The sequence below is a fragment of the Brachyhypopomus gauderio genome, unplaced genomic scaffold (assembly GCF_052324685.1).
Source record: "Brachyhypopomus gauderio isolate BG-103 unplaced genomic scaffold, BGAUD_0.2 sc50, whole genome shotgun sequence".
Lineage (NCBI taxonomy): Eukaryota > Metazoa > Chordata > Actinopteri > Gymnotiformes > Hypopomidae > Brachyhypopomus > Brachyhypopomus gauderio.
Window position 1 is genome coordinate 1321612 of NW_027506875.1, and position 18487 is coordinate 1340098.

Consider the following 18487-nt stretch of genomic DNA (forward strand, 5'->3'; position numbering starts at 1 on the left):
ATGATGTAGGAATATGAGTGTTCTACTGAGTTCAGGTAATGATGTAAGAATGTGAGTGTTCTCAGTTCAGGTAATGATGATGTAGGAATGTGAGTGTTGTACTGTCTTCCAACATCTTTCTGTAGTTTTGTAACAATTTCTGAACAAATCATGAATCAAATTGTAACATTAGACACTTTCAAATTACATTTCCACCAATTATACACAAATTATGTTTTGCATTTTGGTGTTATATATACTGCTCAAAAAATAAAGGGAACACTTAAACAACACAATATAACTCCAAGTCAACCACACTTCTGTGAAACCAACCTGTTCAGTTAGGAAGCAACACTGATTGTGAATCAATTTCACCTGCTGTTGTGCAAATGGAATAGACAACAGGTAGAAATGAGAGGCAATTAGCAAGACCCCCCCTATAAAGGAGTGGTTCTGCAGGTGGGGACCACAGACCACTTCTCAGTACCTGTGCTTTCTGGCTGATGTTTTGGTCACTTTTGAATGTTGGTGGTCCTTTCACACTCGTGGTAGCATGAGACGGACTCTACAACCCACACAAGTGGCTCAGGTAGTGCAGCTCATCCAGGATGGCACATTAATGCGAGCTGTGGCAAGAAGGTTTGCTGTGTCTGTCAGCGTAGTGTCCAGAGGCTGGAGGCGCTACCAGGAGACAGGCCAGTACACCAGGAGACATGGAGGAGGCCGTAGGAGGGCAACAACCCAGCAGCAGGACCGCTACCTCCGCCTTTGTGCAATAAGGAACAGGAGGAGCACTGCCAGAGCCCTGCAAAATGACCTCCAGCAGGCCACAAATGTGCATGTGTCTGCACAAACGATTAGAAACCGACTCCATGAGGATGGTATGAGGGCCCGACGTCCACAGATGGGGGTTGTGCTCACAGCCCAACACCGTGCAGGACGCTTGGCATTTGCCAGAGAACACCAGGATTGGCAAATTCGCCACTGGCGCCTTGTGCTCTTCACAGATGAAAGCAGGTTCACACTGAGCACATGTGACAGACGTGACAGAGTCTGGAGACGCCATGGAGAGCGATCTGCTGCCTGCAACATCCTTCAGCATGACCGGTTTGGCAGTGGATCAGTAATGGTGTGGGGTGGCATTTCTTTGGAGGGCCGCACAGCCCTCCATGTGCTCACCAGAGGTAGCCTGACTGCCATTAGGTACCGAGATGAGATCCTCAGACCCCTTGTGAGATCATATTCTGGTGCGGTTGGCCCTGGGTTCCTCCTAATGCAGGACAATGCTAGACCTCATGTGGCTGGAGTGTGTCAGCAGTTCCTGCAAGATGAAGGCATTGAAGCTATGGACTGGCCCGCCCGTTCCCCAGACCTGAATCCGATTGAGCATATCTGGGACATCATGTCTCGCTCCATCCACCAACGTCACGTTGCACCACAGACTGTCCAGGAGTTGGCGGATGCTTTAGTCCAGGTCTGGGAGGAGATCCCTCAGGAGACCATCCGCCACCTCATCATGAGCATGCCCAGGCGTTGTAGGGATGTCATACAGGCACGTGGAGGCCACACACAATACTGAGCCTCATTTTGACTTGTTTTAAGGACATGACATCAAAGTTGGATCAGCCTGTAGTGTGTTTTTCCACTTTAATTTTGTGTGTGGCTCCAAATCCAGGCCTCCATTGGTTAATAAATTTGATTTCCATTGATGATTTTTGTGTGATTTTGTTGTCAGCACATTCAACTTTGTACAGAATATTTCATTCATTCAGATCTAGGATGTGGTATTTGAGTGTTCCCTTTATTTTTTTGAGGTGTGTGTGTGTGTGTGTGTGTGTGTGTGTGTGTGTGTGTGTGTGTGTGTGTGTGTGTGTGTGTGTGTGTGTGTGTGTATATACACTACCGTTCAAAAGTTTGGGGTCACCTAGACAATTTTGTGTTTTCCCTGAAATCTCATACTTTTATTTATCAAATGAGTTGCAAAATGAATAGAAATATAGTCCAGACATTGACAAGGTAGAGATAATGTTTTTTTTTTTTTTATTTGAAATAATTTTCTACTTTAAACTTTGCTTTTGTCAAAGAATGCTCCCTTAGCAGCAATTACAGCATTGCAAACCTTTGGCATTCTAGCTGTTAATTTGCTGCGGTAATCTGGAGAAATTTCACCCCATGCTTCCAGAAGCCCCTCCCACAAGTTTGATTGGGTTAATGGGCACTTTTTTCGTACCATATGGTCAAGCTGCTCCCACAACAGCTCAATGGGGTTGAGATCTGGTGACTGCGCTGGCTACTCCATTACCGATAAAACACCAGCTGCCTGCTTCTTCTCTAAATAGTTTGTGCATAATTTGGAGGTGTGCTTTGGGTCATTGTCCTGTTGCAGGATGAAATTGGCTCCAATCAAGCGCTGTCCACAGGGTATGGCATGGTGTTGCAAAATGGAGTGATAGCCTTCCTTATTCAAAATCCCTTTTACCTTGTTCAAATCTCCCACTTTACCAGCACCAAAGCAACCCCAGACCATCACATTACCTCCACCATGTTTGACAGATGGTGTCAGGCACTCTTCCAGCATCTTTTCAGTTGTTCTGCGTCTCACAAATGTTTGTCTGTGTGATCCAAACACCTCAAACTTTGATTCATCTGTCCATAACACTTTTTTCCAATCTTCCTCTGTCCAATGTCTGTGTTCTTTTGCCCATATTAATCTTTTTCTTTTATTAGCCAGATATGGCTTTTTCTTTGCCACTCTGCCCTGAAGGCCAGCATCCCGGAGTCGCCTCTTCACTGTAGACATTGACACTGGCGTTTTGCGGGTACTATTTAATGAAGCTGCCAGTTGAGGACCTGTGAGGCGTCGATTTCTCAAACTGGAGACTCTAATGTACTTGTCTTCTTGCTCAGTCTCTTTTGTAACGCTGGGCGTGTTGTGGAGTGAAGAGGTGGACACAAATGCTGAGGAGAGTGAAATTTATTAGAGGGATAATAATCAGGGTGGTACAAACAGGTCATGTATCATCAAGGGAGTCTGAAACATGAACGTAGCCAACATGAAAAGACGTACGAGAATACGAATAACAAACAAGTACAAAACGAAATAGACCACAGAAGCATAAATCCACATGTACATCCAACAGTATATCCACTATAACATTAAACAACAGTGTAGGTACCATGCTAAACCAGCAGGTGGCAGTACCACTGGCAACACATGGAACAAGCTTGCTTTTGAGTTCAGGTAATGATGATGTAGGAATATGAGTGTTCTACTGAGTTCAGGTAATGATGTAAGAATGTGAGTGTTCTCAGTTCAGTTAATGATGATGTAGGAATGTGAGTGTTGTACTGTCTTCCAACATCTTTATGTAAATTTGTAACAATTTCTGAACAAATCATGAATCAAATTGTAACATTAGACACTTTCAAATTACATTTCCACCATTTATACACAAATTATGTTTTGCATTTTGTTGTTAACAATATCTTTTTTTCAATTGTGTCGTTTAGTGAGACTAAGCTTAAAAGATCTGACTCACCTGAACCCAGCTGTGTGTCCATGAAGAGTGATGCATCAATGGAACCTCCATTACGCTTGGGACTGGAAGTGAATCCTAATGAGTTCAGGTAATGATGATGTAGGAATGTGAGTGTTGTACTGAGTTCAGGTAATGATGATGTAGGAATATGAGTGTTCTACTGAGTTCAGGTAATGATGTAAGAATGTGAGTGTTCTCAGTTCAGGTAATGATGATGTAGGAATGTGAGTGTTGTACTGTCTTCCAACATCTTTCTGTAGTTTTGTAACAATTTCTGAACAAATCATGAATCAAATTGTAACATTAGACACTTTCAAATTACATTTCCACCAATTATACACAAATTATGTTTTGCATTTTGGTGTTATATATACTGCTCAAAAAATAAAGGGAACACTTAAACAACACAATGTAACTCCAAGTCAACCACACTTCTGTGAAACCAACCTGTTCAGTTAGGAAGCAACACTGATTGTGAATCAATTTCACCTGCTGTTGTGCAAATGGAATAGACAACAGGTAGAAATGAGAGGCAATTAGCAAGACCCCCCCTATAAAGGAGTGGTTCTGCAGGTGGGGACCACAGACCACTTCTCAGTACCTGTGCTTTCTGGCTGATGTTTTGGTCACTTTTGAATGTTGGTGGTCCTTTCACACTCGTGGTAGCATGAGACGGACTCTACAACCCACACAAGTGGCTCAGGTAGTGCAGCTCATCCAGGATGGCACATTAATGCGAGCTGTGGCAAGAAGGTTTGCTGTGTCTGTCAGCGTAGTGTCCAGAGGCTGGAGGCGCTACCAGGAGACAGGCCAGTACACCAGGAGACATGGAGGAGGCCGTAGGAGGGCAACAACCCAGCAGCAGGACCGCTACCTCCGCCTTTGTGCAAGAAGGAACAGGAGGAGCACTGCCAGAGCCCTGCAAAATGACCTCCAGCAGGCCACAAATGTGCATGTGTCTGCACAAACGATTAGAAACCGACTCCATGAGGATGGTATGAGGGCCCGACGTCCACAGATGGGGGTTGTGCTCACAGCCCAACACCGTGCAGGACGCTTGGCATTTGCCAGAGAACACCAGGATTGGCAAATTCGCCACTGGCGCCTTGTGCTCTTCACAGATGAAAGCAGGTTCACACTGAGCACATGTGACAGACGTGACAGAGTCTGGAGACGCCATGGAGAGCGATCTGCTGCCTGCAACATCCTTCAGCATGACCGGTTTGGCAGTGGATCAGTAATGGTGTGGGGTGGCATTTCTTTGGAGGGCCGCACAGCCCTCCATGTGCTCACCAGAGGTAGCCTGACTGCCATTAGGTACCGAGATGAGATCCTCAGACCCCTTGTGAGATCATATTCTGGTGCGGTTGGCCCTGGGTTCCTCCTAATGCAGGACAATGCTAGACCTCATGTGGCTGGAGTGTGTCAGCAGTTCCTGCAAGATGAAGGCATTGAAGCTATGGACTGGCCCGCCCGTTCCCCAGACCTGAATCCGATTGAGCATATCTGGGACATCATGTCTCGCTCCATCCACCAACGTCACGTTGCACCACAGACTGTCCAGGAGTTGGCGGATGCTTTAGTCCAGGTCTGGGAGGAGATCCCTCAGGAGACCATCCGCCACCTCATCATGAGCATGCCCAGGCGTTGTAGGGATGTCATACAGGCACGTGGAGGCCACACACAATACTGAGCCTCATTTTGACTTGTTTTAAGGACATGACATCAAAGTTGGATCAGCCTGTAGTGTGTTTTTCCACTTTAATTTTGTGTGTGGCTCCAAATCCAGGCCTCCATTGGTTAATAAATTTGATTTCCATTGATGATTTTTGTGTGATTTTGTTGTCAGCACATTCAACTTTGTACAGAATATTTCATTCATTCAGATCTAGGATGTGGTATTTGAGTGTTCCCTTTATTTTTTTGAGCTGTGTGTGTGTGTGTGTGTGTGTGTGTGTGTGTGTGTGTGTGTGTGTGTGTGTGTGTGTGTGTATATACACTACCGTTCAAAAGTTTGGGGTCACCTAGACAATTTTGTGTTTTCCCTGAAATCTCATACTTTTATTTATCAAATGAGTTGCAAAATGAATAGAAATATAGTCCAGACATTGACAAGGTAGAGATAATGTTTTTTTTTTTTTTTATTTGAAATAATTTTCTACTTTAAACTTTGCTTTTGTCAAAGAATGCTCCCTTAGCAGCAATTACAGCATTGCAAACCTTTGGCATTCTAGCTGTTAATTTGCTGCGGTAATCTGGAGAAATTTCACCCCATGCTTCCAGAAGCCCCTCCCACAAGTTTGATTGGGTTAATGGGCACTTTTTTCGTACCATATGGTCAAGCTGCTCCCACAACAGCTCAATGGGGTTGAGATCTGGTGACTGCGCTGGCCACTCCATTACCGATAAAACACCAGCTGCCTGCTTCTTCTCTAAATAGTTTGTGCATAATTTGGAGGTGTGCTTTGGGTCATTGTCCTGTTGCAGGATGAAATTGGCTCCAATCAAGCGCTGTCCACAGGGTATGGCATGGTGTTGCAAAATGGAGTGATAGCCTTCCTTATTCAAAATCCCTTTTACCTTGTTCAAATCTCCCACTTTACCAGCACCAAAGCAACCCCAGACCATCACATTACCTCCACCATGTTTGACAGATGGTGTCAGGCACTCTTCCAGCATCTTTTCAGTTGTTCTGCGTCTCACAAATGTTTGTCTGTGTGATCCAAACACCTCAAACTTTGATTCATCTGTCCATAACACTTTTTTCCAATCTTCCTCTGTCCAATGTCTGTGTTCTTTTGCCCATATTAATCTTTTTCTTTTATTAGCCAGATATGGCTTTTTCTTTGCCACTCTGCCCTGAAGGCCAGCATCCCGGAGTCGCCTCTTCACTGTAGACATTGACACTGGCGTTTTGCGGGTACTATTTAATGAAGCTGCCAGTTGAGGACCTGTGAGGCGTCGATTTCTCAAACTGGAGACTCTAATGTACTTGTCTTCTTGCTCAGTCTCTTTTGTAACGCTGGGCGTGTTGTGGAGTGAAGAGGTGGACACAAATGCTGAGGAGAGTGAAATTTATTAGAGGGATAATAATCAGGGTGGTACAAACAGGTCATGTATCATCAAGGGAGTCTGAAACATGAACGTAGCCAACATGAAAAGACGTACGAGAATACGAATAACAAACAAGTACAAAACGAAATAGACCACAGAAGCATAAATCCACATGTACATCCAACAGTATATCCACTATAACATTAAACAACAGTGTAGGTACCATGCTAAACCAGCAGGTGGCAGTACCACTGGCAACACATGGAACAAGCTTGCTTTTGAGTTCAGGTAATGATGATGTAGGAATATGAGTGTTCTACTGAGTTCAGGTAATGATGTAAGAATGTGAGTGTTCTCAGTTCAGTTAATGATGATGTAGGAATGTGAGTGTTGTACTGTCTTCCAACATCTTTATGTAAATTTGTAACAATTTCTGAACAAATCATGAATCAAATTGTAACATTAGACACTTTCAAATTACATTTCCACCATTTATACACAAATTATGTTTTGCATTTTGTTGTTAACAATATCTTTTTTTCAATTGTGTCGTTTAGTGAGACTAAGCTTAAAAGATCTGACTCACCTGAACCCAGCTGTGTGTCCATGAAGAGTGATGCATCAATGGAACCTCCATTACGCTTGGGACTGGAAGTGAATCCTAATGAGTTCAGGTAATGATGATGTAGGAATGTGAGTGTTGTACTGAGTTCAGGTAATGATGTAAGAATGTGAGTGTTCTCAGTTCAGGTAATGATGATGTAGGAATGTGAGTGTTGTACTGTCTTCCAACATCTTTCTGTAGTTTTGTAACAATTTCTGAACAAATCATGAATCAAATTGTAACATTAGACACTTTCAAATTACATTTCCACCAATTATACACAAATTATGTTTTGCATTTTGGTGTTATATATACTGCTCAAAAAATAAAGGGAACACTTAAACAACACAATATAACTCCAAGTCAACCACACTTCTGTGAAACCAACCTGTTCAGTTAGGAAGCAACACTGATTGTGAATCAATTTCACCTGCTGTTGTGCAAATGGAATAGACAACAGGTAGAAATGAGAGGCAATTAGCAAGACCCCCCCTATAAAGGAGTGGTTCTGCAGGTGGGGACCACAGACCACTTCTCAGTACCTATGCTTTCTGGCTGATGTTTTGGTCACTTTTGAATGTTGGTGGTCCTTTCACACTCGTGGTAGCATGAGACGGACTCTACAACCCACACAAGTGGCTCAGGTAGTGCAGCTCATCCAGGATGGCACATTAATGCGAGCTGTGGCAAGAAGGTTTGCTGTGTCTGTCAGCGTAGTGTCCAGAGGCTGGAGGCGCTACCAGGAGACAGGCCAGTACACCAGGAGACATGGAGGAGGCCGTAGGAGGGCAACAACCCAGCAGCAGGACCGCTACCTCCGCCTTTGTGCAAGAAGGAACAGGAGGAGCACTGCCAGAGCCCTGCAAAATGACCTCCAGCAGGCCACAAATGTGCATGTGTCTGCACAAACGATTAGAAACCGACTCCATGAGGATGGTATGAGGGCCCGACGTCCACAGATGGGGGTTGTGCTCACAGCCCAACACCGTGCAGGACGCTTGGCATTTGCCAGAGAACACCAGGATTGGCAAATTCGCCACTGGCGCCTTGTGCTCTTCACAGATGAAAGCAGGTTCACACTGAGCACATGTGACAGACGTGACAGAGTCTGGAGACGCCATGGAGAGCGATCTGCTGCCTGCAACATCCTTCAGCATGACCGGTTTGGCAGTGGATCAGTAATGGTGTGGGGTGGCATTTCTTTGGAGGGCCGCACAGCCCTCCATGTGCTCACCAGAGGTAGCCTGACTGCCATTAGGTACCGAGATGAGATCCTCAGACCCCTTGTGAGATCATATTCTGGTGCGGTTGGCCCTGGGTTCCTCCTAATGCAGGACAATGCTAGACCTCATGTGGCTGGAGTGTGTCAGCAGTTCCTGCAAGATGAAGGCATTGAAGCTATGGACTGGCCCGCCCGTTCCCCAGACCTGAATCCGATTGAGCATATCTGGGACATCATGTCTCGCTCCATCCACCAACGTCACGTTGCACCACAGACTGTCCAGGAGTTGGCGGATGCTTTAGTCCAGGTCTGGGAGGAGATCCCTCAGGAGACCATCCGCCACCTCATCATGAGCATGCCCAGGCGTTGTAGGGATGTCATACAGGCACGTGGAGGCCACACACAATACTGAGCCTCATTTTGACTTGTTTTAAGGACATGACATCAAAGTTGGATCAGCCTGTAGTGTGTTTTTCCACTTTAATTTTGTGTGTGGCTCCAAATCCAGGCCTCCATTGGTTAATAAATTTGATTTCCATTGATGATTTTTGTGTGATTTTGTTGTCAGCACATTCAACTTTGTACAGAATATTTCATTCATTCAGATCTAGGATGTGGTATTTGAGTGTTCCCTTTATTTTTTTGAGCTGTGTGTGTGTGTGTGTGTGTGTGTGTGTGTGTGTGTGTGTGTGTGTGTGTATATACACTACCGTTCAAAAGTTTGGGGTCACCTAGACAATTTTGTGTTTTCCCTGAAATCTCATACTTTTATTTATCAAATGAGTTGCAAAATGAATAGAAATATAGTCCAGACATTGACAAGGTAGAGATAATGTTTTTTTTTTTTTTAATTTGAAATAATTTTCTACTTTAAACTTTGCTTTTGTCAAAGAATGCTCCCTTAGCAGCAATTACAGCATTGCAAACCTTTGGCATTCTAGCTGTTAATTTGCTGCGGTAATCTGGAGAAATTTCACCCCATGCTTCCAGAAGCCCCTCCCACAAGTTTGATTGGGTTAATGGGCACTTTTTTCGTACCATATGGTCAAGCTGCTCCCACAACAGCTCAATGGGGTTGAGATCTGGTGACTGCGCTGGCCACTCCATTACCGATAAAACACCAGCTGCCTGCTTCTTCTCTAAATAGTTTGTGCATAATTTGGAGGTGTGCTTTGGGTCATTGTCCTGTTGCAGGATGAAATTGGCTCCAATCAAGCGCTGTCCACAGGGTATGGCATGGTGTTGCAAAATGGAGTGATAGCCTTCCTTATTCAAAATCCCTTTTACCTTGTTCAAATCTCCCACTTTACCAGCACCAAAGCAACCCCAGACCATCACATTACCTCCACCATGTTTGACAGATGGTGTCAGGCACTCTTCCAGCATCTTTTCAGTTGTTCTGCGTCTCACAAATGTTTGTCTGTGTGATCCAAACACCTCAAACTTTGATTCATCTGTCCATAACACTTTTTTCCAATCTTCCTCTGTCCAATGTCTGTGTTCTTTTGCCCATATTAATCTTTTTCTTTTATTAGCCAGATATGGCTTTTTCTTTGCCACTCTGCCCTGAAGGCCAGCATCCCGGAGTCGCCTCTTCACTGTAGACATTGACACTGGCGTTTTGCGGGTACTATTTAATGAAGCTGCCAGTTGAGGACCTGTGAGGCGTCGATTTCTCAAACTGGAGACTCTAATGTACTTGTCTTCTTGCTCAGTCTCTTTTGTAACGCTGGGCGTGTTGTGGAGTGAAGAGGTGGACACAAATGCTGAGGAGAGTGAAATTTATTAGAGGGATAATAATCAGGGTGGTACAAACAGGTCATGTATCATCAAGGGAGTCTGAAACATGAACGTAGCCAACATGAAAAGACGTACGAGAATACGAATAACAAACAAGTACAAAACGAAATAGACCACAGAAGCATAAATCCACATGTACATCCAACAGTATATCCAATAACATTAAACAACAGTGTAGGTACCATGCTAAACCAGCAGGTGGCAGTACCACTGGCAACACATGGAACAAGCTTGCTTTTGAGTTCAGGTAATGATGATGTAGGAATATGAGTGTTCTACTGAGTTCAGGTAATGATGTAAGAATGTGAGTGTTCTCAGTTCAGTTAATGATGATGTAGGAATGTGAGTGTTGTACTGTCTTCCAACATCTTTATGTAAATTTGTAACAATTTCTGAACAAATCATGAATCAAATTGTAACATTAGACACTTTCAAATTACATTTCCACCATTTATACACAAATTATGTTTTGCATTTTGTTGTTAACAATATCTTTTTTTCAATTGTGTCGTTTAGTGAGACTAAGCTTAAAAGATCTGACTCACCTGAACCCAGCTGTGTGTCCATGAAGAGTGATGCATCAATGGAACCTCCATTACGCTTGGGACTGGAAGTGAATCCTAATGAGTTCAGGTAATGATGATGTAGGAATGTGAGTGTTGTACTGAGTTCAGGTAATGATGATGTAGGAATATGAGTGTTCTACTGAGTTCAGGTAATGATGTAAGAATGTGAGTGTTCTCAGTTCAGGTAATGATGATGTAGGAATGTGAGTGTTGTACTGTCTTCCAACATCTTTCTGTAGTTTTGTAACAATTTCTGAACAAATCATGAATCAAATTGTAACATTAGACACTTTCAAATTACATTTCCACCAATTATACACAAATTATGTTTTGCATTTTGGTGTTATATATACTGCTCAAAAAATAAAGGGAACACTTAAACAACACAATATAACTCCAAGTCAACCACACTTCTGTGAAACCAACCTGTTCAGTTAGGAAGCAACACTGATTGTGAATCAATTTCACCTGCTGTTGTGCAAATGGAATAGACAACAGGTAGAAATGAGAGGCAATTAGCAAGACCCCCCCTATAAAGGAGTGGTTCTGCAGGTGGGGACCACAGACCACTTCTCAGTACCTATGCTTTCTGGCTGATGTTTTGGTCACTTTTGAATGTTGGTGGTCCTTTCACACTCGTGGTAGCATGAGACGGACTCTACAACCCACACAAGTGGCTCAGGTAGTGCAGCTCATCCAGGATGGCACATTAATGCGAGCTGTGGCAAGAAGGTTTGCTGTGTCTGTCAGCGTAGTGTCCAGAGGCTGGAGGCGCTACCAGGAGACAGGCCAGTACACCAGGAGACATGGAGGAGGCCGTAGGAGGGCAACAACCCAGCAGCAGGACCGCTACCTCCGCCTTTGTGCAAGAAGGAACAGGAGGAGCACTGCCAGAGCCCTGCAAAATGACCTCCAGCAGGCCACAAATGTGCATGTGTCTGCACAAACGATTAGAAACCGACTCCATGAGGATGGTATGAGGGCCCGACGTCCACAGATGGGGGTTGTGCTCACAGCCCAACACCGTGCAGGACGCTTGGCATTTGCCAGAGAACACCAGGATTGGCAAATTCGCCACTGGCGCCTTGTGCTCTTCACAGATGAAAGCAGGTTCACACTGAGCACATGTGACAGACGTGACAGAGTCTGGAGACGCCATGGAGAGCGATCTGCTGCCTGCAACATCCTTCAGCATGACCGGTTTGGCAGTGGATCAGTAATGGTGTGGGGTGGCATTTCTTTGGAGGGCCGCACAGCCCTCCATGTGCTCACCAGAGGTAGCCTGACTGCCATTAGGTACCGAGATGAGATCCTCAGACCCCTTGTGAGATCATATTCTGGTGCGGTTGGCCCTGGGTTCCTCCTAATGCAGGACAATGCTAGACCTCATGTGGCTGGAGTGTGTCAGCAGTTCCTGCAAGATGAAGGCATTGAAGCTATGGACTGGCCCGCCCGTTCCCCAGACCTGAATCCGATTGAGCATATCTGGGACATCATGTCTCGCTCCATCCACCAACGTCACGTTGCACCACAGACTGTCCAGGAGTTGGCGGATGCTTTAGTCCAGGTCTGGGAGGAGATCCCTCAGGAGACCATCCGCCACCTCATCATGAGCATGCCCAGGCGTTGTAGGGATGTCATACAGGCACGTGGAGGCCACACACAATACTGAGCCTCATTTTGACTTGTTTTAAGGACATGACATCAAAGTTGGATCAGCCTGTAGTGTGTTTTTCCACTTTAATTTTGTGTGTGGCTCCAAATCCAGGCCTCCATTGGTTAATAAATTTGATTTCCATTGATGATTTTTGTGTGATTTTGTTGTCAGCACATTCAACTTTGTACAGAATATTTCATTCATTCAGATCTAGGATGTGGTATTTGAGTGTTCCCTTTATTTTTTTGAGCTGTGTGTGTGTGTGTGTGTGTGTGTGTGTGTGTGTGTGTGTGTGTATATACACTACCGTTCAAAAGTTTGGGGTCACCTAGACAATTTTGTGTTTTCCCTGAAATCTCATACTTTTATTTATCAAATGAGTTGCAAAATGAATAGAAATATAGTCCAGACATTGACAAGGTAGAGATAATGTTTTTTTTTTTTTTATTTGAAATAATTTTCTACTTTAAACTTTGCTTTTGTCAAAGAATGCTCCCTTAGCAGCAATTACAGCATTGCAAACCTTTGGCATTCTAGCTGTTAATTTGCTGCGGTAATCTGGAGAAATTTCACCCCATGCTTCCAGAAGCCCCTCCCACAAGTTTGATTGGGTTAATGGGCACTTTTTTCGTACCATATGGTCAAGCTGCTCCCACAACAGCTCAATGGGGTTGAGATCTGGTGACTGCGCTGGCCACTCCATTACCGATAAAACACCAGCTGCCTGCTTCTTCTCTAAATAGTTTGTGCATAATTTGGAGGTGTGCTTTGGGTCATTGTCCTGTTGCAGGATGAAATTGGCTCCAATCAAGCGCTGTCCACAGGGTATGGCATGGTGTTGCAAAATGGAGTGATAGCCTTCCTTATTCAAAATCCCTTTTACCTTGTTCAAATCTCCCACTTTACCAGCACCAAAGCAACCCCAGACCATCACATTACCTCCACCATGTTTGACAGATGGTGTCAGGCACTCTTCCAGCATCTTTTCAGTTGTTCTGCGTCTCACAAATGTTTGTCTGTGTGATCCAAACACCTCAAACTTTGATTCATCTGTCCATAACACTTTTTTCCAATCTTCCTCTGTCCAATGTCTGTGTTCTTTTGCCCATATTAATCTTTTTCTTTTATTAGCCAGATATGGCTTTTTCTTTGCCACTCTGCCCTGAAGGCCAGCATCCCGGAGTCGCCTCTTCACTGTAGACATTGACACTGGCGTTTTGCGGGTACTATTTAATGAAGCTGCCAGTTGAGGACCTGTGAGGCGTCGATTTCTCAAACTGGAGACTCTAATGTACTTGTCTTCTTGCTCAGTCTCTTTTGTAACGCTGGGCGTGTTGTGGAGTGAAGAGGTGGACACAAATGCTGAGGAGAGTGAAATTTATTAGAGGGATAATAATCAGGGTGGTACAAACAGGTCATGTATCATCAAGGGAGTCTGAAACATGAACGTAGCCAACATGAAAAGACGTACGAGAATACGAATAACAAACAAGTACAAAACGAAATAGACCACAGAAGCATAAATCCACATGTACATCCAACAGTATATCCACTATAACATTAAACAACAGTGTAGGTACCATGCTAAACCAGCAGGTGGCAGTACCACTGGCAACACATGGAACAAGCTTGCTTTGACGGAAGTAAGGGTGTGTCTACAGTTCAGGTGTTTAAATACCCTGAACAGCCATTAATATCTCTCTCTTTGGTTTGACCGACACATAGGTTAGACCTATTAAAGAGAGGCTCCGTAATATCTCTCTCTCTGGTTTGACCGACACATAGGTTAGACCTATTAAAGAGAGGCTCCGTAATATCTCTCTCTCTGGTTTGACCGACACGAGGTTAGACCTATTAAAGAGAGGCTCCGTAATATCTCTCTCTCTGGTTTGACCGACACGAGGTTAGACCTATTAAAGAGAGGCTCCGTAATATCTCTCTCTCTGGTTTGACCGACACGAGGTTAGACCTATTAAAGAGAGGCTCCGTAATATCTCTCTCTCTGGTTTGACTGACACCGAGGTTAGACCTATTAAAGAGAGGCTCCGCCATTTCTCTCTCTCTCCGGTTTTGTTTGAGAGCACGCAAACTTTGGTACGACTAACAGCAAACAGCTGAAAGTCGTATTAGTTAATTAACGAGCCCGAGTAACGGTGTAATCTAACCAGCAACCGATCAACGTTACCGCGGAAACAGATTCACCGAACTACTTCAATCAAGCTTGTTAACGCGGCCACACGGACTGAAACAAAGGCGATCAATTCCCTGTAGTTAAACCGTGAACGAGACTCTCATTCCTGGACTTCATATCCAGAAGGACGTTTCCCAGCACACCTGGACGACATCGCTTTATCAACGAGGAGCCTGTGGTGGAAATTCCCTCCTAATTCAGGGAGGACGACGACACTACCCAAAATCCTCAACACGTGAGACTCTTACCGCTGGGCATAGTTTATAGAAGGGCAAAGTTACTTGAACTTTGAACTTAACTTTTTATCCTTTGTACAGCACTTTGGTTGACACTTGATGTCTTTTAAATGTACTTTATAAATAAACTTGACTTGACTTGACTTGACTTGAACTGCAGAGTTAACCAAGTTTTCTGTTAATACATTCTGAATGTGTTTAACTTTATTTTCATAATCTTCATCAAGATTTGTACATACAAAGTTCTCTTTGCTGTGCATGCCACCATCTTTTATTTATCTGATTAATGGACAACTTGTAGTCTTCCCCATTCTCAGACACACCACATTAATTTTTAGTTATTAAGCCAGCTCCATTACTCTTTGTTCTGACCACTAGGGGTGGGCAGATCGATATTTATATCGATAGTATCAATACAAAGGTGAGGATCGGTATCGGATCGATACCATGGCGAAAATAACGATTCTTTTGCTGCAGTTTAGAGGTCTGCGCGTGACTGCTTTTTTAATCCCGCTCCTGCCCGCACCTGCTTGTTTTAGTCCTGCTCCAGTCCGCACCGGCCAAAAAATCGCTTGTTTTAATCCCACACCCGCCCGCCACATACACATTTCTGTCGCCCCCGCCCGCAATCCTAATATGAATTGAATTAATTAGATTTAGTACTTGAAATTTTCTTATGTATTTATTAAAACAGCAATATAGCGATGGATCGCGCTGTCCCATTTCTTACCACAGTCCAAACACATGCCATCAGGTGACGTACACCAACACTTTCTGATATCAATCACAACAAGCCGATTTCCCTCTCCATTAATTACAATGGAATATGACTTCCATACATCAGACTTTCCTGTAGTTGGCTTAATTGTGGTGTATTCGCCTGTTTTAATTGAATTTTCCACAGCTGAAACTGGTTGACCGTCTACAGCAGAGGTCGGCAACCTATGGCACGCGTGCCACCATTGGCACGAGGCATAATCATTGGCACGCGACACGCTGGACCAGCATCAGCAAAAATATATAATTTAATATAAATTATTATATTATGGATTATAATTTAAAGTAAAAAGTATCCCCCCCCCCCCCCCCCCCCCAACGGTTTGGAAGTATCGGTATCGGCGATAGTGACCAGTATCGTATCGATACCAAAATTCCGAGTATCGCCCACCCCTACTGACCACGTTGGAATAAACCAGCTGAGCTCATTAACACAGTCGCGCTGCTCTACTGTTTAAAGTCGGCGCCATTTTAGTTGCTTTGTTCTCTATAGGAGAACTGAGATTACAACTCCGCCTCCTCACACGCGCACAAGCGCGTGCACACATTACACTCCTCCCCTTTTTACACACACACACACACACACACACACACACACTAAATACCCAGTCTTCACTGTAAATATACTGATCCTTGTTGATGCCGTTTGTTTTAGAATAGTTGGTTTTAAATAAATGTATCCTTTATTTTCACCACATTGTCTGTGTTGGTGTCATTCAAAAGTGGTTGTTGCCAAAACCTCCAAAGAATTCATAGTTAAATTCTTCAGATACCAAACCATTAATTACCTTTAGTTGATAACTAAACTTGTGGGTCTGGTATAATTAGAATATGAGACTGATTCTAAATTAATGAGACTGATTAATAATTAAGGTAAAACAAATTATATCTACTTTAAAGGATTAGTAGGTGAAACCCCTACAACAGTAAATGATCCGTAATACCCTACACAAAACACAAGCTTTATATAACCACATACTCAACAAGTAACACCTGAAAATGTTAATATGGGGGAAATGTTACAAATTACAAGGCGGTACTAAGACACATGGCTGTACTGTTCTGAGTTCAGGTAATGATGTAGGAATGTGAGTGTTGTACTGAGTTCAGGTAATGATGATGTAGGAATGTGAGTGTTGTACTGAGTTCAGGTAATGATGATGTAGGAATGTGAGTGTTGTACTGAGTTCAGGTAATGATGATGTAGGAATGTGAGTGTTGTACTGAGTTCAGGTAATGATGATGTAGGAATGTGAGTGTTGTACTGAGTTCAGGTAATGATGATGTAGGAATGTGAGTGTTGTACTGAGTTCAGGTAATGGTGATGTAGGAATGTGAGTGTTGTATTGAGTTCAGGTAATGGTGATGTAGGAATGTGAGTGTTGTATTGAGTTCAGGTAATGGTGATGTAGGAATGTGAGTGTTGTACTGTGTTCAGGTAATGATGATGTATGAATTAGTGTTGTACTGTCTTCCAACATCTTTATGTAAATTTGTAACAATTTCTGAACAAATCATGAATCAAATTGTAACATTAGACACTTTCAAATTACATTTCCACCATTTATACACAAATTATGTTTTGCATTTTGTTGTTAACAATATCTTTTTTTCAATTGTGTCGTTTAGTGAGACTAAGCTTAAAAGATCTGACTCACCTGAACCCAGCTGTGTGTCCATGAAGAGTGATGCATCAATGGAACCTCCATTACGCTTGGGACTGGAAGTGAATCCTACTGAGTTCAGGTAATGATGATGTAGGAATGTGAGTGTTGTACTGAGTTCAGGTAATGATGATGTAGGAATGTGAGTGTTGTACTGAGTTCAGGTAATGATGATGTAGGAATATGAGTGTTCTACTGAGTTCAGGTAATGATGTAAGAATGTGAGTGTTCTCAGTTCAGGTAATGATGATGTAGGAATGTGAGTGTTGTACTGTCTTCCAACATCTTTCTGTAGTTTTGTAACAATTTCTGAACAAATCATGAATCAAATTGTAACATTAGACACTTTCAAATTACATTTCCACCAATTATACACAAATTATGTTTTGCATTTTGGTGTTATATATACTGCTCAAAAAATAAAGGGAACACTTAAACAACACAATATAACTCCAAGTCAACCACACTTCTGTGAAACCAACCTGTTCAGTTAGGAAGCAACACTGATTGTGAATCAATTTCACCTGCTGTTGTGCAAATGGAATAGAAAACAGGTAGAAATGAGAGGCAATTAGCAAGACCCCCCCTATAAAGGAGTGGTTCTGCAGGTGGGGACCACAGACCACTTCTCAGTACCTATGCTTTCTGGCTGATGTTTTGGTCACTTTTGAATGTTGGTGGTCCTTTCACACTCGTGGTAGCATGAGACGGACTCTACAACCCACACAAGTGGCTCAGGTAGTGCAGCTCATCCAGGATGGCACATTAATGCGAGCTGTGGCAAGAAGGTTTGCTGTGTCTGTCAGCGTAGTGTCCAGAGGCTGGAGGCGCTACCAGGAGACAGGCCAGTACACCAGGAGACATGGAGGAGGCCATAGGAGGGCAACAACCCAGCAGCAGGACCGCTACCTCCGCCTTTGTGCAAGAAGGAACAGGAGGAGCACTGCCAGAGCCCTGCAAAATGACCTCCAGCAGGCCACAAATGTGCATGTGTCTGCACAAACGATTAGAAACCGACTCCATGAGGATGGTATGAGGGCCCGACGTCCACAGATGGGGGTTGTGCTCACAGCCCAACACCGTGCAGGACGCTTGGCATTTGCCAGAGAACACCAGGATTGGCAAATTCGCCACTGGCGCCTTGTGCTCTTCACAGATGAAAGCAGGTTCACACTGAGCACATGTGACAGACGTGACA